Consider the following 26991-nt stretch of genomic DNA (forward strand, 5'->3'; position numbering starts at 1 on the left):
TGCTGTTTCAGTCTCTGTGTGAGCTCATATGCACCTTGCTTAGTTGGTGGACAGGGCCTTGTTCTCCTGGAGTCTTCCTCTCCCATGAGATTCCCTGGGCTCTGTAAAGAGGGATTTGATAGAGACCTCCAATTTAGACTCTCCATCTAATGTCTGGCTGTGAGTCTCTGCATCTGTTCTCATTTGCTGACAGAGATAGCCTCTCTGATAATGATTGGATAAGGTACTGGTCTACAAGTACAGCAGAATATCATTAGGAATTATTTATTTATTTGTTTGTTTGTTTATTCATTCATTCATTCATTTATTTATTTAGTCTACAAGTATAGCAGAACATCATTAGGAATCCATTTATTTAATTATTGATTGATTTATTATTTTATTATTGGTAGTATTCAGTTTTTATCCTAGGTCTGTGGTTTTTAGTCTCTAGTTCTTGGTTACTCGTGCAGTGTTGAGTGTGTGTTCCTTCTCATGCAGAGTGCTTTAGGTCAAATCAGACATTGGTTGGCTATTCTCACAAGTTCAGTGCCACTGTTGCCTTAGCATATTAGACAGGGAAGAAAGATTGTAGGATTTAGGACCGAGGCAGTGTTTATATTTTTGATAGCCTGGCAAGTACCTCCCAGCACCAAAGGCACTAGAATCTAGGGGTGAAGGCTCTATGTAGACACCAGCTCTACTTCTCCATATTCAACGAGCTGTGTGGAAACATGATCTGCCATGGGGCCCCACTCTCAGTTTGTAAAAACAACTCATTTTGTAGCAACACTCTGGTTCATTGGGGGATTTCTATGTGATTGTCTCAACAACTCAACTGAATGCAACCCATTTCCACTGCTGGGATCCTTGTTTGGTGTCAAGAGATGGCCAGTTGAGATTCTGTATCCCCCATTATTAGGAGACTTTGTTGGGATCATACTCATAAGTTTTAGACAGTTTCCACTGCCCTAGTTTTCCATTATCATCCCTCAAATACCCCTTAATTCCAATTGTCTCTCCCCGATTCTCTCCCTCTACCCTGTCTCCCCTACCCCTTCACATTCTAGTTTCTCTTTCAAATTCAGGCATCCAAAGGTGTATGGATTTATGTCTGGGTCTTTGACTTGATTCCATTGATCAATATGTCTGTTTTTACACCAATACCTCAATACCACAGGGTTTTTATTACTATAGATCTGTAGTACAACTTGAAATCAGGAATGGTGAGGTATCCAGTAGTCATTTATTTTTCAGGATTGTTTTAGCTCTCCTAGATTGTTCTTGTTTTTTTTTTTTTTTTTCCATATTAAGTTTGGATTTATCCTTTTTAGGTCTGTAAGAATTGTGTTGTAATTTTAATAGCGATTACATTGAATCTGTAGCCTGCTTTGGTAAGATGGCCATTTTTACTATGCTAATCTTACCAATCCATGAGCATAGAAGATCTTTCCATCTTCTGCTATCTTCTTCAATACTTTCCTCAAAGACTTGAAGTTTTTGTCATATAGGTCTTTTAATTGCTTTGTTACTATCACTATAAGATATTTAATTGTATTTTTTTTAGGCTATTTTGAAAGGTGTTGTTTCCATGATTTCTTTCTCAGTCTATTTGTCATTTTTATATAGGAGGACTGCTAAGATTTTTTTTTTTTTTTAGTTATCTTTTATTCAGTCACTTGCTGAAAATGTTTATTAGCTGTAGGTGTTCCCTAGTGGAATTTTGGGGGCTGCTTATTTATACTATCATATTGCCTAGAAATAAAAATATTTTGAATTTTTCCTGTCCAATTTGTATCCCCTTGATCTCCTTCATATGTGTTATGGCTCTAGCTAAACCTTCAACTAATATATTGAATAGATATGGAGAGAGTTGACATCTTTGTCTTATTCCTGATTTCTGTGTAATTGCTTTGACTTTCTCTCTATTTAATTTGATTTTGGCTATAGGCTTGCAGTATATTGCCTTTATTGTGCTCAAATATGCCTCTTGTATCATGAAGGGCATTTGATTTTGTCAAAGGCTTTTTAAGCATTTAGTAAGATGACCATGTGGGTATTTTTTCCTTTTAGTTTATTTATATGGTGGATTACATTTACTGATTTTAGTATGTTGAACCATCCCTGTACCTCTGGGATATAGCCTACTTGATCATACAGGATGAATTTTCTATGTTCTTGGATCCTTTCTGAAACTATTTTATCCAGTATTTTTGCATCTGTGTTAATAAGGAAACTTGGTCTGAAATTCCCTTCCTTTGTTGAGTCTTCATGTGTTTGGGGTATCAGGATACCTGTAGCCTCATAAAATGAATCAAGCAATGTTTGTTTTGTTTCTATTTGTGGAATAATTTGAGGAGTACTGGTCTTAACTCACTGAAAGTCTAGTAGAATTCTGGGCTAAATCCACCTGGCCCTGGGCATTTAAATCTGTTTATTTGATTGTGATTTAATTTTAGTAAGTGGTACCTATTGAGAAAATTATCCATCTCTTTTATATTTTCTAATTTTGTAAAGTTTGGGCTTTAAAAAAAAAATGTGTCTATAAGCCTGGTGGTGGCGGTGCATGCCTTTAATCCCAGCACTCTGGAAGCAGGGACATGGGGATCTCTGTGAGTTCGAGGCCAGCCTGAGCTACAGAGCGAGTTCCAGGACAAGCTCCAACGCTACACAGAGAAAACGTGTCTCAAAAAACAAAACAAAAATTTGTCTGTATAATTCTGTGGATTTTCTTGGTGTCTATTGATAAATTCCCTTTTCGTTTCTGACTTTTTAAATTTGGATATTTTCTCTCTGCTTTGCAGTTAGGTTGGATAAGGATTCCTCTATCTTGTTGATTTTCTCAATGATCCAATTTTTTTTTATTAATTCTTTGTAATGTCCTTTTTTGTTTCCATTTTTTAAAATTTCAGCCCTAGTTTTGATTATTTTTTGCTGTTTAATCCTCTTGCTAACTTCTTTTTGTTCTAGAGGTTTCAGGTGTGCTGTTAAGTTGCCAGTATGAGGTCTTCCTTTTTTTTATACAAGCACTTAGTGCTATGTACTTTCCTGTTTGCATTGATTTCATTGTGTGTCCCATAAGTTTGAGTATATTGTATATTCATTTTCATGAATTCTAGGTTGTCTTTAATCCCTTCTTTATTTCTCTTTATTTCATTTTTAATTAATTAATTAGGATTTTTTTCGAGACAGGGTTTCTCTGTGATGTTTTGGTGCCTGTCCTGGATTTTGCTCTGCAGATCAGGCTGGCCTTGAACTCACAGAGATCTGCCTGGCTCTGCCTCTGGTGTGCTGAGATTAAAGGTTTGCTCCACAGCTACCAGGCTTCCTTTCTTTATTTCTTCCTTGGCCCAGTAGCCATTCAGTGGAGAGTTGTTCAGTTTCCTCTAGCTTGTAAGCTTTCTGTTGTTTCTGCTGTTGTTAAATATAGCTTCAATCTATAATAGAATGCAGTGAGGTACTTTAATTTTCTTTTGTCTATTGAGACTTGCTTTGTTATTTTTATGTCATTGTTGCTGATGATGTGATATGTTCACATGTGTGTGCATGTTTGTGTGCATTTTCCATTCTCTAGGTTTTCCTTGTATGAGATTATTTATTTTCTGTGTTTTCATGGGTGTAATTAATCTCTTGGGTTGGAGTTCTTCTAGCACCTTCTGTAGGGCTGGATTCCTTTATAGATATTGTTTAAATTTGATTTTATCTCAGATTATCTTATTTTTTCTATCTATGGTGATTGAAGGTATTGCTGGGAAGAGTAATCTGGACAGGCATCTATGGTTTCTTAGAGCCTGTAGCACATATGTCCCAGCTCTTCTGGGTTTTAGAGCCTCCATTGCTAAGTCAGATGTATTTCTAATAGGTCTGTCTTTATATATTACTTGATGTTTTTCCTTTGCAGCTTTTAATATTTTTTTTCTTTTTTCTCTGTTTGATGCTTTGATTATTATGTGGTGAGAGGACTTTCTTTTCTGTCCAATAAATTTAGTGATCTGTATACTTCCTGTAAATTTATAGGCATCTCATTCCTGTCAGAAAAAATTTTCCTCTATGATTTTTTGAAAATATTTTCTAGGCCTTTGAGCTGAGATTTTTCTTCTTTAATATCTCTTGTATTCTGGTGGTAAAGCTTTCCTCCATAGTTCCCATTTTAAAAGACTTTTTCTTGTGTTTCAGCTATAGTGGAATAATCAGGGCCTCCTGTGGTAAGACAGCTATGCTCTGGTGGAGACTTACTGCTCTGTAATTAATTGTATTTTTACATGTGCATCTATGTATCTGATTTTGGGGTGATTATAGGTCAAGGTGCTGATTTTTATATTTGTCTTTATTGAGTGGGTGTTTTGTTCCTTGGTTTCTGCTTCCTCAATGGAGTTTGGGAGAGTGTGGTGGCTGTGTTTTACTTATTTTCCTGGTCTGGTCAGCTGGTATATTCACAGGGAATTTGGTTTAGCAGGGGGGTGCCTTCTGGGTTTGGAGGCTGGGACAAAGCAAAGAGTGTGGGAGGGAGGAAGAAGTGTAAGATCTGTGGGATGCACAGGAGATTAGAGCTGAGGGAGGACACAGAAGGCTGCCTCAGGTGTTGAACTGCAGAGCTGGGCTTGAGACTGGGGGATTGCATCTTGGGGAGCAGAGGGAGAAGACAAAGTATGCAGGCAGCCTTCCTGGTTTTCTGGCAAGCAAGGCCTGTGGGATAACAGAGGGTGCTTGCCTTATTGGGGCTTGAGATAAAGCAACAAGTAGGGAGAGGGAGGTTAGGAGAGGATGGTATTTAGGATCCACAGGAGATGTGGGCAGTGCAGAAGGAAGGATGAAAATAGTGTTCTTTTGGGTTGGATGCCTTGGGGTTGGCGGCTGGAACATAGCCATGAGTGAGGAGAGGGAAATTAGAAGGGGAAATCTGTGGGATCTACAGGAAATGGAAGGGAGGGGGAAATGGTTGCCACAGGTGTTGTGCTGAAGAACTGGGAATGAGGCCAGGGGTTTGGATCTGGGGGAACACAGAGAAAGAGAAGATCTGCAGGCAGCCTACCTGGTTTTTGTTTTTTGTTTAGTGTTTTTTTTTTTTTTTTTTTTTTTAGGAACATTTAAGTTTTAAGTAATATTAAAACTTAAGATTTTAAGTAATATTAAAAATAAATTTTAGAAAACTTAAATTCATAACTTACTGCTACTCAAATTTAAGTGCATGTGCATATGCAAAATTTTCAAATTAAGAAGCATTTTCAAGATTGTTAGCAAATTACTGGGAAAGGATGACATATAAGATTTAATTTTAGTTATTTGTTTGTGTCGTAACAAATATCAATAAAAATATTTCCTTCATAACAAACTTTTATTATCTTCCCATATCAGTGGTCCAGATTTGAGGATGACTTGGCTACTGTCTCAGCATCAGTGGGGTGCTCTCAGAGACTGCCATGGCTGTCAGTCATCAGGAGCCTTTACTAAACATTAGGTCCTATGTCCCACATGTCATACTCATAGGGCTTTGATAAGAGCCCTCAATTCCTTATCAGATAAGTCTCTGCATAGATTGCCTGATGACAGCTTACTTGCTCTAGAATTACTGATCAGAGGCAATGGGGGCCCAGAAACTGTCTGTGATCTACTAAAAAACAATTGTTTCTGGCATTGCAGTTCTTCATGTTCTGAGTCCAACTCACACACGAAGAGGGAAATTATGTTATCTTTGTTGGAGGGAGTTGCTTTGGAGGACTTACATAGCTTCTTAACACACACACAGCATCATTTGAATTAAGAGTATTTTATTTCTGATATACTTCTTTTATACTTTTCAGGTTTTTGCCAATCTACATCCATATTCCTTTCTTCCTGTCTAGACATTCATGGTAAATGCATATCATACTGAAGCCTTGTATCCCTTAAGCTGTGTGTATATATGTATCCCTTAAGCTGAAGAAATAACTTAGAAGTATTTGTTTACAGTTTTGGTGACTTGATTTCACTGTCAACTAGTCTCATCACTTTAAGCCTGTGAGAGGCAGAGCATTATGTCAAGGAGTGAGTGCTAAAGCAAAGCTGCTTGCCTCCTTCCCACCAGGAAACATACCTATAAAAGAATGGCCAAGGTCCCACTACATCTTCAAATGCATAGCCCCAATGATCTGACTTATTTCAACCAAGCTAGCAACTTCTGAACTTTATACCCTCTCCCGATAGCACCAGTAATGAGAAAGCAAGTTTCCATTAAAGTGAGAATTCAGGAAATATATGAGGTCCAAATCCTAAGAAAGAAAAGCAATTTTCAGTAAGAAATATTATTACTTTATGAGAATTGTAAGGAAAAATGATTTTTCTATAATTTTTTAAAAAATTATTTGACAATTTTTGCATGTACATAAAACATTCTAAATAGTCTATCTCCATAACTTTTTCTCACACCCCAACTCTACCAATAACACTTCATACTTGCCTGTCTTTTTCCCAGATTCTCAAGTTTGAGTTTCATGAATGGTACACGTAGTTTAACAAAGGGCATATGTGCAACACTTGGATTGGTACTGTCTTTTAGAATCTAGTTTATTCACTTGTGGGTAAAAACCTAAAATCACTGACTCCCATTATTTTTCTAAATCAGTCAGATGAAATAGTTCAGAGATGAGGGCCACAGTTCCCTGAGAGGTTACTCCATTCATGCCTGGATGTTGATGGCCCATTCTTGATAGACTCAGTGCAGACATCTGTAGATGTTGATAGTTTGTGATTATAATGGCTCTGAATAGGCTGGCAGATATTTCACAGCCATGATTACTATATTTCAGCTCTTAGAATCTTTGTGCCCTTTCATCCCTTTTGAGGGATGGTGTAAATGTCTTGTTGAATGATGAGCACACTCTCACTACTCCCAGTGCCTTGTGGGAAGTCTCTACATTCATCATAGTTTACTGCAAAAGAGACTCATCTCTGATTAATGCTGACAATTATGATTATCTAAAATACGAACATATATAGTTAGAAGATTCTTCAGTGTTATGTCAATTTATCTTACTAATGGAATTATTTCCCCCTTAGATCTTATGAAACCCCTGCCATAGGCTTTTGAGTAGGTTTACAATTACAGGTGTGGAGTCTGTATAGTGGAGTTTCTACATTGTAGATCAGCCCGAAGATATCTGGACCATGGCATGAATATATCTGAATATGAGATTTTTCACAGCAGAATTTATGGTATTTTCCTGAATAAGATAAAGATGACTAATTTCATGAAATACCTTTTCTATTTAAAATGTGTAGTACTCTCTTCTCAGGCAGGCCTCTTCAATTATTCATTTCTTTCATCAAATGATTTGCTATTTTGGGAAAAATGTGTATAAATTCACAACTGGAACAATACAGGGGATGATGATCATGAATCTTGACTAGAAGAGAGTCTACAAATTGATTTTTATGCCATATTGAATCTATATTACTTATAAGTAATAATTACCTGTGCTGTTCCTTATTTAAAGCTTTGAAAATTAGTAAATATATTAATCAATGTTGTGAATATCCTGAATCAACACTGTAATGAGCCAACCATCACTGCTGATTGGCCAAGACCTACATCTGGAAACGTATGAGATTCAAATAGGGCTGTTTTATGTACTGACCACCTTTGCTGATCATGCACTTTAAGGAATATTATCCTGTTTTGATGAATCACCTATAGAAGACACAAAGACAAATTCATCTGTGTCCACATGAGAAGGAAGATCAGCTAAGAGGCAGAGGAATATGTTTATAAGACTATAATATCCCTAATTTATATCATGTGTCCTTTTGTTACCATTTAAAAAGAAATCTCAGTGTGCTAATTTAAATTTTTTATTAAGAAAATGTTTCCATTCATTTTACACACCAAAGATCCACCTCTTCCCTCCTCCTGCTCCCCCAACCTCCCACTCTGAACCCACCTCTCTTCCCCACACAAGATGGCAAGGCCTCCCATGAGGAGACCCATCCAGTAGAGGCAGTCCAAGCCCCTCCCCCTGCCTCATGATGGTAGTAGGCTCCAAAGAGCCCACTCATGCACCAGGGATGGATTCTAACATATTTAATTTCTTGATGTCCTATGAAAAGTAAAATTCTCAAATTTTAAAGAACACTCAAGACAAAAATAATTTAAATTTATTAACCATGTAACAAATGTGTGTGTGCATAAATAAGGAAGCTATGAGATTTGAGTATTTGGGCATGTATTGGAATTCTTTTAACATACTTCATGAGGGTCCCTGAACTAGAATTATACTTCATAGAAAAATTAATACTATTCTGATATTAAAAGAATTTATTAATTTTACAAAAGATGTGAAGAGGAAACATTTAATGAAATATTTAATATAAAGTTATTAATATAATGAACAATAAAGCATTTCAATGTGAAGTTATAAAAATAGTTCACTATTATGTAATCACATTATATTTCAATTCTGATTCAAATTATAAGGCATTTATCATTTTAGATATTAACAAAAACCCTGACCTAAACTCTGGTGACCTATAGGTATAACTTGTTTTCATGAGAAAAAACTATCTCACATACCTCAGCAGTCCGAATCCTATTTGTCTCCTTTTGTAGACATTCTTTAGACATGGTATTGTAATTAATGGAAAGCAATTCATTGATCAAGTGGTTTATCTCTGATAGGAGTGTTTTTCTGACTGTTTTATTTTTTTATTGCAAGTGAAACCTTGTGATTTTCCACAAATCAAAAATGGAGGTCTATATGATGAAAGGAGATACAAACCCTACTTCCCAGGACCTATAGGAAATAAGTATGAATATTACTGCCACAGAGGTTTTGTGGCTCCTTCGGGGCACTACTGGGACTACATTCACTGCACTGTACGAGGGTGGGAGCCTGCAGTTCCGTGCCTCAGTAAGTCAATGTCTGCATTAAATCATGTTTAATTCTATTGAAGAGTGGAAAGAGAAGAGCACATACATAATTATATTTGAGTCTCCCATGACAAAATAAGAAACAGAAGAGTTTGTGAGCAAAAAAGACTAGTTTCTGTCTTTTGTGAGCAACTCTTCATGAAATGAACATGGAAAATAGGGACTATGAGAAGCCTTTATCACTTGCATATTTTATTTATAAAAACTAAAGATAAATGCTGCTTTTTAAAACATTAGTAAAGGTTTTGTTTTTGTATGCCACATTTATTCTTTTAAATAATGTAAAGATAAACTTTAGTTTTTTAAAAAATAAATGTATGTATGTTGTTGTTGTTTTAATTTAACATTTATGGTATACTTATGGTCCTTAGGGAAATGTGAGGAACAGTATGTGGAGAATGGGGATTATTTACAACGGAAAGGAAACTATATACAGGACCAGTCTGTGAAAGTCAAGTGTTACCCTGGCTACAGTCTTCTAAATGGTCAAGACACAGTTACATGTACAGAGAATGGCTGGTCTCCTCAACCCAAATGCATCCTGTCAGTAAGCAACCATCTCTGAGGTCACAAGATGCTCTTGACTCCCTATCCCATCTATATTGCCTGTGGCAAAATGCTTCCTGTCAAGTGTGTATAAGTGAATACTGAGGATTCTTGGTAAGTATATACAAAAGTAAACATAGGTAGTAGACATTACAACAAAATATTGACTAAACGTTTGTTTAGAGTTATAAACTTTGAAATCACTTTGTTATTTCACTCAAAACAATTGTAAAATATAGTTTTAAATTAAACAAATATGATAATAGCTACACCCATCATTCATATATTCAAGTAATAAAATGCATGCCATTTTAAAGTACTGAGAATTCTCTCTGAATCCTTTGTGATGTGTAACTGGAAAGAGATTTCTAGGACATTGTGTGTCTGGTTTTCATGTTTTACTCCAATCTCTGTAGTAATATGTTTGTATTGATTACTTGTTGTTTGTTCTTGAAAATGACTGTGCAATGCCACACTTTATTTTCAAAATAAATGTCGATAAAATGTTACAACATGATAGTGCTGATTAAAATTCCTTTCCTTGTGCTGGAGAGATGGCTCAGAGGTTAAGAGCACTGGCTGTTGTTCCAGAGGTCCTGAGTTCAATTCCCAGCAACCACATGGTGTCTCACAACCACCTGTAATAAGATCTGGTGCCATCTTCTGGTGTGTATGCATACATGCAGGCAGAACACTATATACATAACATATAAATAAATATTTAAAAATTCCTTTCATTATCATTTGGGTTTTAAAAGTATTATCCTAATCAACTTGCAGACAATAAATTTAATTTTTCAAATGCATTTTTAATTCACACATTTATAATTAGTTTACAGTAGTATTAAAGAATTGTAAAAATCAGTCTGAGTTATATGTATTATTTGTTTACTTCAGATTGCCAACTTTAAATGACCTTGATTAGATTTGAATGACATTATCTTGAATTTTCAGAATAATTTTGAAATAATCACATAATCATATTGTCATCCTGTTTATGAATGTAATGTATATTTAAAAATTTTAATTTGTTTTTGAATACTTGTCAATTGTCTTCTGTTCTATCATTTGGCTGATGAGAAATTTTTGTTGGCATTATTTTCATACTGTCCATAATATATTTAATCTCTAAGAATTTATATCTTCAGAGATTCAAATTTTTATATGATTTATATTAGTGACCTGCTTAAAATTTGTGCTGAGTTCATATTTGATAGCCTTTCTGTCATGTTGGTTATGTTCATATTTGTTAATTGTGCTGATCCATAAGTACATACTGCTTTTTCATATTTCTGTCTTCTTATTTTTTTAAGTTCTATCCAAGTAAATTTGCTTTAGCTTTCTTTCAACAAGCATCTCAAAAGGATCTTAAAGAAACAACTTTACTCTTCTAAGACAAAATTCTATCAATACAGCTATAGCTCTGTCAGGCACTCAGGACAAGAATAAGTCTAGATACACCAGGCTCTTTATCATCTACTGTATTTCTCTGGAATCAAATCCTGTCTACATAGCTTCAGTTCTGTCCAGTTCCCTACCTCATAGTCCTGCTGATTCTAAACTCCCATGGTTCCAGCCTCATCTTTGTCCTCTATTTCCTCATTCTCCATTTCCACTACTCTCTACTCCTGGCACTCAGAAAACTCTTCCTGAGATCTGCCTACCCTCTATAGAACCTCTGTCTTCCTCTCTTTTCTCTTGCCATGCCATTCTGACTGCTCTACAGAAAATGCCTGTGTAGCTAGAGTTTTCCTGCCTGGCCCAGGGTCAGGACAAATCTCTCTCACCCACCAGTACTGCAGCTGTTCAAACCTAACCAAGTAAATACACAGAGACTTACATTTCTTATAAACTGTATGGCTGTGGCAGGCTTCTTGCTAACTGTTCTTGTATCTTAAATCAACCCATTTCTATTAATCTATAAGTTGCCACATGGCTCATGGCTTACAGGTATCTTAACATGTTCTCATCATGGTAGCTGGCAGTGTTTCTACCACTCAGCCTTCCACTTTCCAGAATTCTCCTGCATCTGTTTCCCATCTATACTTCCAGTTTGGCTACTGGCCAATCAGTTTTTTATTTATTAACCAATGTGAGCAACAGTTTTAACATACAGACATACAGAACATCCCACAGCATGCCTGCCTTTTCTTTCACTAGCCACTCAGTTCTCTGCCTCCTGGGGAATGTTCCTCCACCCTAACTTCCATCTTGATATGTAAAAATCTCTTTTGTTCTCAGTCAATTGCTCTGGAGAGCCACTAGGCCTTGAGGCAGGGGGATGGTTGGAGGTTCATTTGCACAAGAAGCAAAGTTATGTGTCTCCAGCCAGCTTGTCTCCTAGGCTCAGACATGGAGTTAGTTACCTAGAAGTTCAGCTGGTCTGGAAATACTTGGCATGCAAGAATTTCATAGTAGAAGACAGCTGAAGTATTAAAGGTTGGATATCACCAAATATTCATAATAAATGACTTGCCTTTTGACAGACCCTTGGCTGGTCAATATATAGATTTAAAACACACCTGAATCTCTATGATACATTCTTGGGCTGGCCACATTTGTGAATATTTTCTTGTATGTCATGGCTCATCTTATGAGTGTCTGAGTAATTGTTTTTAGTAACTATATTTTAACACTCAATGAGACACAAGTAAACATTTGTGAATTATTTTTCCTTATGTAAGACATTTTAAAACAATTCTAAGTTTTTGAGAATTTCCTTTTTATAGTTCTTCAAAATTTTATAAAATATGTTTCCTTATATTCACCTATCCCCAACTATTCTCTGGCATGTTTCCCTTCTACTACCCATTCATCTTGGTGTCCTCTTTTCTTTTCTTCTTCTTCCTCCTCAAGATTTATTTATTTATGTTCTTGTGTCTATGTGCTCTATCTGCACATGTGCCTGCAGGCCAGAAGAGGGCATCAGATCTCATTACAGATGGTTGTGAGCCACCATGTGGTTGCTGGGAATTGAACTCAGAACTTCTGGAAGAGCAGATAGTTCTCTTAACCTCTGAGCCATCTCTCCAGCCCTACTCTTCTTCCTTGCTTCCTTCCTTCCTTCCTTCCTTCCTTCCTTCCTTCCTTCCTTCCTTCCTTCCTTCCTTCCTTCCTCCCTCCCTCTCTTTCTTCTTCTTCTTCTTCTTCTTCTTCTTCTTCTTCTTCTTATTATTATTATTATTATTATTATTCTCCTTCTTCTTCGTCTTTTTCCTCCTCCTCCTCCTCCTCCTCCTCCTCCTCTTCTTCTTCCTCCTCCTCCTTCTTCTAACAACTTATGTAGTACAAGTTGTGATGTTTCTATATTCTTGCATGTGTGTTGTTACTGATAGGAAATCACTACATGTCCACAAGGTTAGGCTTGCCCTGCGGTCTGCCTAATTATTTCCTGTTCAAAATAGCCATTTCCAGGTCAGAACATCTCGCATGGCTAGGACTCCATGGCTTTACATGGTTGCATAAAGTGCGCATGGCCATGTAATCTACGCACATGTGTGGAGTAGCCACATGTGGTCCTGTATGCATGTGCGGCCCACTCTTTAAAAAGCCGGCGCCGTTTTGCACAGGTCTCTCTCGTCTCTTCTCTCTCTCCTCTCTCTTTTGTCTCCTCACTCACATGTGTGTTTCACACAGGCCTGTCACATTCTCTTTCTATCCTATATTAATTAACAGGTTTTCTGTGGATTTGTCGTGTTCAGGACATTTTCTCGCAGGGTAAGAGCGCCGCTAAATAACCAACAGTTACACTGGAGAGTGGCTGAATTATCAGGAGTGAACTCATAAAGAAAATTGATTCTTCCTTTGCCAGAAGCTGCTAGGGGTGGGATTCTGTGCCCATCCAAACCCACCCCATGCTGGAACTGGTCTAGCTTGCATGTGTGCAGGGCTTGGGCATTTTCTCACAACCACTCAGAATTCATAGGTGCATTTTCCTTGCTGTGCCCTAAAATCCTGATTCCTGATGGTCATTTACTATTGTGCCCTGGGCACAAGACCCCCATAGATACCACCAGAGACATGAACTCACTGAAATGCAAAAGCAATGTTTAGTGAAGCAGATCATGCTATGCAGCAGGGACCTCAGTCAAGCACCCTGACACAGTAGAGGCTGGAGGAGTTGTCTGTCCTTCTGCAAGCTCATAGGTAGGCATAACAGTTACAGAAATCCTCACTGGGGGTAGTACTTCCAGGTCAAAGCTGGAACAGCTGCTGACTACATATCTGTGAATACAGGACAAGTATTTACAATGCTGTTAAAAATATTAGTGGTCTAGTGAGGTGGTAGTAATAGGTTCTACTGTAGGGTACTTGGCTAGATTTGTTGTACCAGGCATGAATTCCTGCTTATTGATTAGGATTTGCGTCAAATTATACAGCTATTGATTATCACTATTGCAGAATTAAGAATGTCTTACTCTGCTGATCATTGTTGTGCTTATGTAGTCTTTATGCCTGGAGAGGGCTTTACTTGGATTTCTCCCTTTGTGGGATTCATTTGCTGGATCATTTGTAGATGTTTGTTAGTTTTCTGCAACTATGACTTCCATATTCACATATGCAGCCTCTGTGAAACAAGCCTCTGCATATATTGGTGTCATAAGACTTTAGTGGTGGCATCTCAGGTCTCAGGGAAAAGCTGAAGAACTGTAGTTAGAGTTTTCCTGCCTGGCCCAGTCAGGACAAATCTCTCTTACCCGCCAGTCCCACAGTCGCTCAGACCCAACTAAGAAAGCACACAGAAACTTATATTGCTTACAAACTGTATGGCCGAGGCAGGCTGCTTGTTATCTACCTTTTCTATCTTAAATTAACCCATTTCTGTTAGTCTATACTTTGCCACATGGCTTGTGGCTTACCAGTGTCTTTACATGTTGCTTCTCATGGCGGCAGCGGCTGGTGGTGTCTCTCTCCAGCCTTCTACTTCCCAGAATCCTCTTCTCTCTTGTCCCGCCTATACTTCCTGCCTAGCCACTGGCCAAACAGCATTTTATTTGTACAGAGAGACATCCACAGCAAAGAACATCCTTTCCCCTGCTCATCTGCTACCTACACGTCTTTCTGAAAATGTTTCTTCAAAATGTTGCCCACTTTTTCTTTGTGGTTTGTTTTGTTTCTAGTGGATTTTGAGACTACTTAGTATGTTGTGGCTATTAGCCTTCTGTAGGCTAGTGTTCTTCACAAGTATTTTCCCACTTTTACAGTTTAGCTTACATTCTGTCTTTCAAGAACAAATGTTTGCCTTTTGCCATTCTTATTTTTATTAGTTTTTTTTGAGAATTTCACACAACATATTTTGATCATATTCATCTCCTCTCCAAACTCCGTCCATATCTGCCTCCTGTCCCTACCAACCCACCCTATTTTTTTGTTCTTAAATAAATAAAATCAAGTCCTATCTGTGCTGCCCCTCAGCTGTTCTGTGTGTGTCCATCCACTAGAGCATTGTCAGCCCTCTCCCTATGACAGCATGCATATGATTTGCACAAGCTGCAGTCAGACAAAACCCAACATCTATAGGGGAGGTAGGCACAAAGTCTCACCCCTAACTGTGGCTCTATTGGTCAATGATAACAAGCATTTGTTTTGATGCTCTTCAACATAACAAAAAATTTCAGTTATTGGTTCTTTGTTCTGTCATCTAAAATGTCATTGCCTAAGCCAAAAACACCTGTTTTTCTAGAAGTTTATATTTTACATTTAGGAATATGATCAATACTTGTGTTCATTTTATATGTGTGAGAAAGAAGTTTAAGCTTATTATTTTGCATTTAAATGCCTAAATGTTAAAGTTTTATTTGATAAAAGATTATCTTTTACTATAAAATTGGTATTGATTATTCTTAAATATATACTAGTCCTATGTGTGTGTGGTTACTGACTCACTGTTCTCTTCCACTGCTCTGTATACTTCTACATGCACCAACATCACAAGTATCTTTAGTGACTATTCCATTATATAAGACTTATTACCTTATAACATTAGTTCTTTGATTCTTTTCTTTCTGAACAATTTAATTTATAACATTCAAATGTTAAACAAAAGTATAGATTGTAGAAACCTATTGGTGGAGAAGTGTGATATTTCTATCAATTAACATATCTTATAATGTTTACATTAAGTTTAAAGTATCTAGATTATGGGACATTTTAAAATGAAGAATTATTTTGGTGTTATGGTCACTTGTCATGTGTCTTTTAAAATTATCTTGCTTATAAATATAAAATGCATTTCTGGAATAAAATTAGAGACAACAAATATAGTATAATTTAATTTTTATATTAATGATTAGGATATAACTGTGTAGTAAGTTAGACCTTTTGTTTCTTATAGCACCAATAACAACATAAAGGTCCTGTGTTATTCTGTAAATGTTTAGCTAGTACATGTTTTTCATACTGAAGAAACTATATTCATCTTAAATAATTTTCTTGAGTGAGTTGTATAGTCTATGTCTTTTAAACTCCATTAATTTTTAATTTGTCAAATTAATTGATATGGATGACCATAATATTCCCTGATGTTTCTGTTAAAATAATTTGCACACACACACACACACACACACACACACACACACACACACAAACACACACACCACAAACACACACACACACACACACACACACACACACACACAATTTCCCATCATTGCTGATATTGATGATATTCTGTGCCGTTTTACTTTTCTCTGCTAAATTTGTGTAAATGTTATTAACTTAAGGCTCTTTTATAATATCAAGTGGAATGTTTATTTTATTTAAGAATGCATTTATATATTACAAACATTATTCCTTGTATTTTTGTTTCATTGTTTTAGTTCAGGATGTGACATGCCCTCCCCCACACAGCTACCAACTTTAACTTTAATTTCTTCTTTTTCTAATGTTTTAAGAGAGTCTCAGGTAACTGATATGGGTCTACAGTCTTTTTAATGTGTATGTTGGGTGCAGCCAGCTTCCTCCATGCTATTGTTGTCTTTCCATGGATATGTTTATGTTGTTTATCATTGATACTTGGATGCAATGGGTGAACATTACCAATTAGTTTTCTGGGAATTTTTGCTTGGAGAATAACATGTGGCCACACTGTATTTTATTTCACATCCACCACAATCTTTTGAGTAAAGAAGTACCTTGTTAGAACACTTGCTGTTAGTGCTTGAGATTGAATATCTGCATGAATGAAAGCCAAGTTTGATAATTTTATTTCCTTTGAAATTTATTTAGACTGGTTTGGGAGCTCTTTCTTTCCAACTAGTGTGTTCAGAACATCAATAAACCTCTTCTGAGATCTTACTAAAGGATTTGGGTAATCAAAAGGAACTGTTCCACCTTTTCTGTTTGAGTATCTCACATTGCTGTTTTGAGAGCCTTTGATCTTAAAATTTGCAGCCATTTTTCTTCTGTTCTATTGCATCACAGAATCGTGTACTGTGCTGGAGTATGCTGACATCTGGCCAGAGAGCTAGAGGACGGCATTGGGGATCTGCAGAATTCTACTTCAGGTTTTCTTTCTGCTCTGCTTTTCTATACCACAGATCCAGGAACTCTGATCTCTTTGAGAACAGTGATTTTTGTTTCTTAAATTCAGTAAAATACCTATTTTTTTTTTCTGGCCAGGTTTCTTCTCAGTGTACTATTTTCTGGAAAATTCCTCCATAATAAAGCCTCCTTGATGACAGACCTCATTAGTCTCTTGCCTCTCTGGAATTCTAGTCTGGGTCTCTTTGTCTTCCAATAACAGGCAGTGGTAATTTTCACCCAAACTTCTCATTCCACTTCTTGTTTGTGGCTGGCACTCTCTTTTTCTTTTCTTTTCTTTACAATTTGTTTCATTCCTTTACCAAAATCACAATTCATTACCTTTCCCACATTTGGCTTTTGCTTGGTCTCTGGTCATCATTTTAGATTCTCACAGTTTGTCCTTGCCTTAGGATTTGCTTCTTTTTTCAAGTTAACAAAGTGAAAGACTTTATGATTTTTATTCTTTTCCAGTCATTTGATGGTGTTCCTGTCTCTTCACTACTTAGTGTTTCCTCCCAATATTTTATCTAATCCTTTAATTGGCATTTATATCAAATATTTAATGTTTTATTCTTTGATTTCTTACTTAGCCATAAATAAGCAAATGTGTGTTCTGAGAAGAAATCTAATAACTGGAATTATACTTTTATACTTTCTTTTTTAATTAATTTTTTATGGAATATATTTTCATCTGGTACATTTCACAATGAAATCTTATTCAGCTGATAAGAAAAGTGAAATTAGGGTTGGGAATTTAGCTCAGTGGTAGAACGCTTGCCTAACAAGCACAAGGCCCTGGGTTTGATCCTCAGATCCAAAAAAAAAAAAAAAGTTAAATTAAAAAATTTACTTTTACACTTTCAAGTTCAATTATTATTAAAGATATGAGGAGGCATCATTTTGTCAGGAGAAGATTTTTTTTTTGTTTTGTTTTCCATTATCTTTTTTAAACACTGAACATCCATTGCAATTTAGCCAGAAGTTTTCCTGTGTCCTGCCTGGACAGCAGCTCAGACCCAAGTAAACACACAGAGGCTTACATTATTTACAAACTGTTTAGTCTATGGAAGGTCTCTTGATAGCTAGCTCTTATATCTTAAATTAATCTGTAACTATTAATCTATGTATTGCCACATGTTCCATGGCTTTACCTGTGTGCCATTACATGTTGCTTTCTGAATGGTGGGATTGTGTCTCTCTCCAGAGACACAATCTCCTGTCTGTTTCCTTTCCTGCCTGCCTCTAAGCTGCCTTGTCATAGGCCAAAGCAGTTTATTTATTAACCAATGAGAATAACATATATTCATAGCATACAGAAAGACATCCTCCAGCACTGAGTTACAATGGAATTTCAAATTCTTAAAACGAGAGTCTATAGCAACTGTGTACATATATTTTTCCAAGATTATCACCCAACCACAGGAAACTTAATTGAGTAAATAAGTCTAGGTGCTTAAGAGAGCAAATTATTCTCAGGTTTAAGGAAAGTGTAAAAAGAAAAATATTGTTCAGGATGCTGACTTTGTGTAGGATTGTGCATTCACTTGGACAAAAATTTTAACACAATTTTAGAAGTAATTATGAGTGATTTAAATCTTTCTACGTTAGAAAAAATTCAAACAAGATACTGTGTATCTTTAAACATATGATTTGATCTCCTTGTTTCAGGAATGTGAATGATTTCAATTATTTTAAGTTTCCATGTATGAGTGACTGAGAGCTATTTTTAATATCTTTTTGTATTATAAATCTTTAAGCTACTGAGCATGCACTCATCTTTTACTTACTCCTTTCCCTTTTAGAGACTTGTTCAAACGATGATGTAGAGATCGAGAATGGGTTTCTTTCTGAATCTGATCATACATATGTTCTAAATAGAAAAACACAGTATAGGTGCAAACAGGGATATGTAACAGCAAATGGAGAAACATCAGGAACAATTACCTGCCTCCAAAATGGATGGTCAGCTCAACCCTCATGCATCAGTGAGTACTTCATGATATTCCTGCCATTATACTGGTGATGTACAAGGGTTTAGCTTTATTCTCCTTTGAGGTGGCTGGTGTTGTTTCACTTGAAAGATGAGTTTTAAACTTCAAGAAAAAATATTTCATTATTTGTTTTTCCTTTTGGACTCATTCCTATGCTGTAGAATATCAGTTCATTTTCCTTTCAATGCTTTAAAATACTCTATAGTTTTAAATTTAGTGAAGGATTCTTTGACTACCTGCTTTTTAAAAGATGCTCTGCCTTGCATATAAAAGCCTTCATTCCTAAATATAAAGGTAAAGTTTTAGATGCAGATATATATCCATGTTTTATATCCCAGAATATGTGATAACCTTATAATACATATTTGACATGATCAGTTAAGGTCCATTTCAGAAGGTCTCCCTCTTAGAAATTCTTCCCAAATATTTTCATATTGGAAAGAAAGAAATGTTCCCAGGTATCATCAAATTTTGGTGTTTTAGTACCTACAGTTAATGAAAGTTTTCTGAGAATAGTTAGTTCAGCTTGTCTTACTTATCAGAAAGCTAACCAGTGCAATTTTTCAAGAACTATTCAACATAACTTAAATGACAAGATGATTTAATATATTTACTGCCTTCTTAGTTTCTATTTTTCATTTATTATACTTACAGGATCTATTTAAAGAAAAAGCAATTAAAATTATTCCCATGTAATATTTATTATATTAAATTATAATTTACAAGCTTTTTAGATTTTCTTATTGTGAAAGAAAAGAACCTTTGATAATAAAATAAATTCACCAGCTTTAAATTTAACTAATCTACTTTTCTATATTCTATATTGTATATGAACTACTAAATATGGGACATTAATTTGCAAAGTTTATTACCCTTCTCTAAAACAAAATACATCTGAACTTGTCTATTTATTTGCAGTATGAGAGAAAATGAGCTGAAAAACCATAAAGTTTGTAAAACTTAACTGAGTCAGTAATTGCTAATAGGAGTGTGGTTTTCATTTAATAGCTGTTTCAGGAAAATGATTTATTGTTGGTCTTCTAAGGGTGTTTTTATATAGTATTTGTTATCATATATTAACCTGTGGCTACTTTTGTTCTTAAAGGAATTGCTCAGATTGTCCATTGACACATTAAATGAAATCTTCATTTTATTTTGCATTAGAGTCTTGTGATAGGCCGATATTTGAGAATGATGGAACTAAAAATAATAGCGCATGGTTTAGACTCAATGATAAATTAGACTACGAATGCCATGTTGGATATGAAAATAAATATAAACATATCAAAGGCTCCATAACATGTAAATATGATGGATGGTCTGATCTACCTTCTTGCTATGGTGACTATGATTTTCTCTGAAATTTTTCTTTTCACTAAACAAAAATAAATAATTATCTGTTACTTGAAAATATGAAATTCCTAGGATCTTCCTTCTGATTTAACATAAACTGGGAGAAAGGGCTGTTTTGAAGGCAAGAGCTGATCATGTTTGTTTTTATTATTGCATTGCATGCATTCATTTATTCTGTATGTATACAATGGTTACATGTGTGCATCTATGGAGGTGTGCACACCACATTACACATGAAGATGTCAGAGAACTGGTGAATCAGCTCTCTCTTTTCATAATGTGAGTCCCAGGGATTGAACTCCTGTCACCAACCTTGGAGGCAAGCCCCCTCACTGACTGCCATCTCAATGACCTGATAATCTGTTTTTTAAATAATCGTTATGAGGTGTAGACAGCACAATCATGTGACTCTAGCGCTATGAGCCTGGAACAAGAGGTTTTAAGTTTGAGGACATGTTGGGCTACATAATGAATTCCTGTTTCCATAAACAAACAAACAAAATACATCAAATTAATTATTCCTTTGTATGACCTGTGCACATTCAGGCACCTCAACAGGTTGGAGAGTGTTTTCTCCAAGTGACCCCATTGATCTAAACCTCTTCCAGGGAGCTGGTTTTAGCCTCTTCCAAGAAGCTGGTGTCATCTCAAAATCTATTTTGCATATAGGCTTGTCTGAGTATCTTCTTTGCAGTTTGCCTTCTCTGAGAATGATTCATCAGCTTGGCTTTTTTACTTGGGAGTGAGGTGCCTACTGAATCTGATCAGTTTCAGGGATTTCCCAAAGCTATAATGGAGCTGTCCTGCAGGATGGAGTATTTTAATTTTGGATAAACTGCTACACAATAAATTCCAGTAGACTTTGGCAGACCTGGTGCCACATCCCTGATACCATTAACTAAATAAAAACCCTCTTCTTATTAAAATTTATTCATGGTTATGGTGAATATGAGGGACCCCAGACTTTTAATAGCTGAGTCTTGTAAGGTTGAATTTTCCCAGTGAGTCTAAAAAACTCAATATTAAAACACAGGAATTATTTGGGGACTGTTTCCAGACGCTCTAATGTGTGCCATGCTTGTGTGTCCTATCACCACCCCAACATGAGGTTGTGGTTATTTGCTTTAGATATTGCTTTTAAAGTATATCTTTCATTTTTTGTTACTAATTCTATACTAACACATGACTCTTGAAATTTGGAATTTTATATGTATAACCCTATTTTTTAAATTGCATTCTTTAATTTTATAAATTAGTAAAAAAAAAAAAAAAGGATTTCAAACAAGAAAAAAATGTTTACTTTTTGTAACTTAAAACCATCACCACCCAGTAAATGCCAATTTTTTTTAATTAATTGTAATGGGGAATGTTACAAATTCTTAATTTGAGTCAGATTGATTAATAGTTAATAAGAATTGGAAATACAACAGAATGTCTTAGTATATTGTAAATATTCAAACACTCAACTACTTTTATTCTTTTGTCCATATTTCTTTTTTAATTTAAAACAAACTAATTTTATTTTCCTAACTTCAAATACATTAGAAATTATTTTCCCTGTTCTACCTTCTGAAGTATATTAAACTGAAATAATTTTTTGAAAATGTCATACACATATTGTATAGCATTAATTTCAAATATGACAGAACAATTGTATATTATAAGAAAAGGGTAGTTGTAAATTTAACATTAGTAACTCTCTGCTGCAATTCAGACTCAGTAAAAATAAGTTAATTTCATTTTTCAATTCTATGACTTATATATTACATCAATATACATTCCTCAGACTTCCTTATGAATTTAGGGCTATAGCAAATGTAAAATGCAACACTTTTCATAAGGAAGATGTTACTGATGCTTCCCTGTGAATGCACATGAGAGAGACAGAACTACTTCTCAATGATTAAATGTATTCTCTAATTATTCTACTTTTCAAGAAAGAGAATGCAGCATCCCCTTACTACAGCTACACTTAACCGTCAATCCCAGAAACGACAAATATAGAGTTGGAAATTTGTTGAAATTTTCTTGCTGACAAGGACACAGAGTTGGACCAGATTCAGTGCAATGCTTCCACTTTGGATGGTCTCCTAGTTTCCCAACATGTAAAGGTCAGTATCTGTTTTACATTTGGTGAATGAAAGTCAGAAGTTTATTTTCCTTCTCCTAATATCCCCTAGTCTTACATTGTGCCCATAATCTTAAACATATCCAGATATATAGACAGCCATAATGAAGCTGCAGGATGTGTAGCTAATGCACAGTCACTGATTTACAACGTTAATCCCAGGCTAGCTTAAAATATGTTATCAATGTGTTTAAACATACAGACATGATGGCTGAGAGTACAAAGATATCTCTCATTTTGTCTGTATTGCCATTATTTATACTAGTATTTTTACAGCATTATCATTTTCTCACATTGCATAGAGAATGTCTAAACTATATGAAATCAGATTTTGATAAATTCATTAGCATTTATAAAAAATCATAACATTAATCAGAGATGCTTTCTACAGTGCCAAATTTTTTTGCAAATTAATAACTGTATGTTAAAAATATTGAGAGAGTGTGAAAATCACTATAATTCACACAACTACAATTGCGGACGGGTTTTCATAAATTTTCAAGGTTTCAGGTTTACCAAACATTGTACCACCTTCAATATGCTTTCAATGCTATTTCAATAGACATGTTACAAACTGTGAAATGTCAGTCTAGTGTAAATACTATTTATTTAATAGAGATTCATGAAATGTGATATGGTGAATAAATTCTTAAAAGATTTTTCATTAATTAGATTTTTAGACTGCAATGTGGACATTTTCATTTATACTTACACGATATTTCCACAACAGGTCGAGTAGAATCATGTGACAAACCTCCTGAACTCCTCAATGGGGAAGTTAAGGAAACAAACAAAGAAGAATATGGCCATGGTGACTTGGTGGAATATGTTTGCAATCCTAGATTTCTACTGAAGGGACCCAATAAAATTCAGCGCATTGATGGGAAGTGGACAACCTTGCCAATATGTGTTGGTAATTAAAGCATTAATACATACATACTGTTTTGTATCTTTGTATGTGATGTCTTAATCATAAATACTCATTTATGAAACAAGTACAGAGGAGAAGAGAACATGTGGAGACATACTTGAATTTGAGCATGGCTCTGTACACTTCTCTATCCCTCCCTACAATCATGGAGATTCAGTGGAGTTCACCTGCTTGGAAACATTCACAATGATTGGAAGCAGGTCAGTTTCATGCATTAGTGGGAGGTGGACTCAGCTTCCTAAATGTGTTGGTAAGTCTGTGTGCCTCAAATTGATACTTTACAAATTTTAATATTTTAATTGCAGAGATATTCACTATGATGTATTTGTGAAGTTAGTACTATTTTACTCCCCATGGGAGACCTTGACTCAAAAAATCTAGTCTTCAACAATATGAATCCAAACTTTTATTATTTATAATTTGGTGCATGTCTACAGACGAACACAAATTAATAATATAATCTGTTACCTTCAGTAAAATCTAGTTTTTATTAAAAATTTTCATGTAACTAAAATGTGGATACTAATACCCAAGATGACATGACTATGTTATACAAAAACAACTTTGCTGTTATTGTATGGCACTCTCTTTCCGTGTCTTGGAAAGCTAAGAAATAAAGTCTTCAAAGCACCCATTTCCTACTCCCCCACAATAAACTTTCCTCTCTCAGAGCTTCTATGATGCTTCTGTCTATTCTACATGCTAAAGCTGAAGTCAATGTGCTGGGGGTAGGACCCTAGGACTTCCCAATGGTGATAGAACACAGCTGTACAAATAGTCTGGGATTGGATGGCAACATTATCCCATGGGTGACTTCACTTTGTAATGACTTGCCCTGTACTTTTAGTGATTGAGTCTTTAATGAGTAGCTGAACACACCTTGATGCTACATTTTTTTCCTTAAAATTGTGATATTTCTCTGAGTGTTCCTATGTCATTTCTTCAGAATGGTCATTGGAGTCTGGTCCTTACTAATAATCAGAGTTTTAAGTGTTAGATAATGCCAGAGAGATGTGGATCTCCCTTAGAAAGAGCATGTATATCTGTGTTGCTCAGTAATATGTTCTCCGTACACAGACCTACCAACTCCATAACAGTTTTTCATGTAAAACAATACTACCTCTACTGTTTATTAATCCTTACTCGTTTTGCTAAACAAACTTGTTTTGAAAAAACAATGCCTTCAAGCCTTAATATCTATGCTCATCACTGTTTTAAAATTGTTTAACAAAAAATTTCATATAAGAGAAAAATCAGGGGCTGGAGAGATGACTCAGAGGTTAAGAACACTGGCTGCTCTTCCAGAGGTCCTAAGTTCAATTCCTAGCAACCACATGGTGGCTCACAACCATCTATAATGAGATTTGGTGCCCCCTTCTGGTGTGTAGGCATAGATGCAGGCAGAGCACATTATACATCATAAATAAATAAATCTAAAAAAAAAAAAGAAATCCTGCATGTTTAAAAAAGAGAGAGAGAGAGAGAAATCAGACATAATGTTGTGCAGGTGAACTCAGTTCTTCATTCTTTTTACAAAGTTCTGCTTTATCACTCATTCAGACTTCAGAGTTTTTGTACTGATAATTAATCTGCCTATAGTCTTCTTCATGACCCTTTCCAGTTATCACAAGCTGCGCTACGTTAACCTTACATTACAAACATTTTTTATCCTGCCACATTCTTATGATTCTTTATATCTTTTGCCTTCTCTTGATGAATAAGAGATTCTTTTAGAATCAAATCAATCACACAGTCACCCTGTATTTTGACTATAGGTCTTTCCCCATTTACCTTTACAGGACATCTAGTTTTATCTTCTGTGAGGCAATCTTAAGAAGGGACTAATTCTCAAGTGTCTCAAGTGCTTGAATTATTCTGGTCAACATATTAAATATTACTTACTTTCATTTGCTTTCTCTATACTTATCTCACCCTACACTTCTAATTATGAACAAATGTTATCCATGACAGTTTTGTCAGTTTGAAAAACAACTTTCATCTTTGCTGAGTAGTTAAAATACATGACATATTAAAAGGTCTTTATATAGTTCTTACTTTACTCATAACATAACAAAACTGTTTTATTTTTAAGAGATAATATTGTTATAGGATGATCAAGCACATATAACAACTTCTTAAACATTATTATGAAGGAAATATAAAAGAGATAGATGGTGACTACAAGCTTCTATTATACCAATTCTCTTGCTCAGAAAATATTTTGAGATATTTGTTTTCTACAAATGTATCTTAAATGTTAGTTTCTTATATCACATCTATCAAAAAAGGATGTTTAAACCAGAAACATCTTATATCCTATCCACACATGTTTTATTTTAATATTTTTAAACAGTAGACTAAAGAAAATATAATGGGAGCGCAACAAATGTGAACATTTTCACAGCTTTAAAGTATGGTACCAAGCTGGTCATGTCATAATCATTTCCTATGTAGATCATCCAGGCAGTGATTTCCTATGTCTTGCAGTTACTAAGTACCCAAAACCCTTCATGACTTAAACTCTCTGAGATGTACTAGACTGGACCTGACATTGAGTTCTCACATCATAAACCACTTCTCCATGGTGACCCTCTGCATTTTGGTTGGCAGAATTTATAGGTATATATCATAGTTTCATTGTACAATGGCTACGTAGCTATTTTTAATGTAACAACTAGCTCACTTCTTAAAATTGTTTTTATATTTCCTGCAATTATTTTCACATAGCAACAGATCAACTGGAGAAGTGTAAAGCACCACAGTTAACTGGTGTGGATGGAATTCAACCCGATAAGAAAGAGTTTAATCATAACTTTAGCGTGAGTTACAAATGTAGAGGAAAACAGGAGTATAAACACTCAATCTGCATCAATGGAAGATGGGATCCTGAGCCAACCTGTAGAGGTAAGCTCTTCTTTGCATGGTCTTCTAGTGGTTTTTTTAGTCCTTTCTCACCTGTGATCGTAGTGTCTTTGAGTTATTAAAACAATGGAAGTTTTTGAGTATTTCATATGTGAATCCTGAGTTGTTATCACTTTCACCTCCCCATCTTCCCACTCAAATGTGTTTATATAATTGAACCTGATAAATCTATTTGGTGTTTCTTCTATGTGTATGTGTACAGGAATAAATCCTTGGGATTTGATAACCTGTTTGTTGGCTTACTACTCCATGAAGAAGACTGATTATCCCTCTCTAGATGCCCACTAATTACCCTTAGCACTTCATCTAGGAAAAGGGCCTTGTAAGATTTTCCTTATCCATGTTGATGTATCAACAGGTATTGTCATCATGCAGGTCTTGTTTAGGTGACCATGCTTTCAAGATTTCATGGGTTCAAATACCCAGTCATATATGAAAACATTGTCTCATAGCAGACATACTGGAAAAATACTTTTTAATAGAGAAGATGACTTAGAAATTTCTACATTGCATCTGTTATTGATCTGTAATATAAAACACTCAAGCAAACTTGATGAAAATGAATTCACTTTGTGTCCTAGCGGCCCTTTACTCTCAGATTCCCATTACTTCTAATTGTTTTATTGCAACAAAAGCTCTATGCCATCCCAATACCTATGCTTAATCATCATGCATTTCTGTACGAATGTAGGTAGTGTCAGTCTAATAATCTATT

At 35.4% G+C, this 26991-nt stretch overlaps 1 pseudogene; it reads left to right on the forward strand.

The window, feature by feature from the left end:
• Positions 1-26991, forward strand: part of LOC118593187 — a 65950-nt pseudogene that overhangs the window by 19804 nt on the left and 19155 nt on the right.

The sequence above is a fragment of the Onychomys torridus genome, chromosome 11 (assembly GCF_903995425.1).
Source record: "Onychomys torridus chromosome 11, mOncTor1.1, whole genome shotgun sequence".
Lineage (NCBI taxonomy): Eukaryota > Metazoa > Chordata > Mammalia > Rodentia > Cricetidae > Onychomys > Onychomys torridus.